Source organism: Tupaia chinensis, unplaced genomic scaffold, assembly GCF_000334495.1.
Source record: "Tupaia chinensis unplaced genomic scaffold, TupChi_1.0 Scaffold000274_1, whole genome shotgun sequence".
Lineage (NCBI taxonomy): Eukaryota > Metazoa > Chordata > Mammalia > Scandentia > Tupaiidae > Tupaia > Tupaia belangeri.
Genome location: NW_006159756.1, coordinates 784,258 through 785,895, shown reverse-complemented (window position 1 = coordinate 785,895; position 1,638 = coordinate 784,258). Strand labels below are relative to the sequence as shown.

Genomic DNA, 1,638 nt, shown 5'->3' with positions numbered 1-1,638 from the left:
CGTGAAGCACAGAGCAGGGGTGGAAAAGGGACTCGTGCACACAGCTGGTGAGGGACAGGATGTGGATTCAGACTCGGGCTTGTCTGATGCCAAAGCTCTTGCTTGTTCCACTGTGTTAATTTATGTTCCAGGATGGAGAAAAGAAGTAGAACCCTACCTTTGGGTGCTTTTGCTCCTGTGCTTACTTGCTTCAGTCTCAGGGGCTGGAATTGTCCTGATTCAGTGTGAGACCGGAGCTACCTTGGTCATTCTGGCTGCCTGCAATCACCTTCTTGTATATTTCTACCTCATTGGCTCCCCATCTTCTTTCATATCTCAGCCTCATACTTCTTCATTTATCTCTCCCTCTGTTGTTATTTGTCTCTGTTAACAGGGTCATTTATCCCCATAAAACATCCTGAGAGACAAGGATTGAAGGATGGAGCTGTTAAGTCATGGGGTGCTAAAGACCCTCTGAGGGAAACTGGAGAGGCAGACACCTTTTCATCTGATCTAAGTAAAAGCTGCGTGACATGATAGGAGAGGTGAATTTTAAACTGACTTTTCCATGGGGAAAAAGAGCAAAAAGCTTCGACAGGAAGAAATTCAGAGGAGCAAGCAGGTAATATAAATTTCTACAGTTTTAGTGTGAAATTGAAAATGTTGATTTGTGAATGGCACCATTCCAACTGGCATCCTACCATAGTTATCTCCATTTTGCAGGGAGGAAGAGAAAGAGCAGGTCACAGAAATGTCGGGGTGGTCAGTGAGTCCCAGAACTCCAGGAATCGTCACTCTGGGTGCAGGGATTATCGCCCTAACTTTACTTCTTTATAATAAAGAAGTAAAGGTCCTGATTCAACATACACACCATTTACTTCTGGCCGGCTTGTGTTGGTTTCTTGCCCCCCTTTGTCCTGCAAGTCTGCCTTTCTACTGTTTAGCAGGCTCTGGCCTGCTCAGGGGAGGCAGCACGAGGCTTACACTCCTGAGATGGTGGCTGGTTTCATGTTTGATGTGGTGTCTGGAAAAAATAAGGGAGCTTTAGATATGAGTTGTTGTAAGGGCTTTATTGAGGTGTCAGCATTTCATAGGGTTGTTTATGGCAGTATTAAATGGGTTGACACTCCATAAACTGTCCCAAAGGGCATCTTAGGGGTGGGGAGCAGCAGAAAGATAAAGAAAAACCTATCCCAGACTCCATCTAGCTATCATTTCCCCCAAGTGTTAACCCTCTGAGCTATTCAGGTCCGTTTACTTCTCTTTCACTTTATACCCCAGGGTTTAACTGGGCTGTGAAAGCAATTAAGGTGTATAAATGTGAGAAAGCAGAACACTGGGAGGCTACAAGACCTGCTGAAATGGAACAGGTAGAAGAACACCCTGAGAAACTACCACGTGGTTGCCAAGGGAGGTCAGGTGCTCTCCAGGTGGCGATATTTTAAGGTCATGCAGATCTTGTAAATAGTATGTAACTCTTATGATGAGGAGTCCTGTTTGGGGGTAGAGTACTGGACTGGACTGAGGGTTTGAGGAAGGTGGAGACTCGGGGTCCATTTAGAGGCCTGGGTCCTGCTCTCTCACCTTTTTTGGCAGTGCCATGGTTGATATCCTATCGAAAACCCCCTTTTTCTGTGTGTTTATCCTTCCTTTCCTCAT

At 45.7% G+C, this 1,638-nt stretch overlaps 1 long non-coding RNA gene across 1 annotated transcript in view; it reads left to right on the top strand.

Moving 5' to 3' along the window:
• Window positions 1-557: 557 nt before the first annotated feature.
• Window positions 558-1,638, top strand: part of LOC114008025 (uncharacterized) — a 61,187-nt gene continuing 60,106 nt past the window's right edge. Inside the window, exon 1 of the long non-coding RNA XR_003549591.1 lies at window positions 558-601. This is a non-coding gene — a long non-coding RNA (uncharacterized LOC114008025). The remainder of the gene's footprint in view (window positions 602-1,638) is intronic.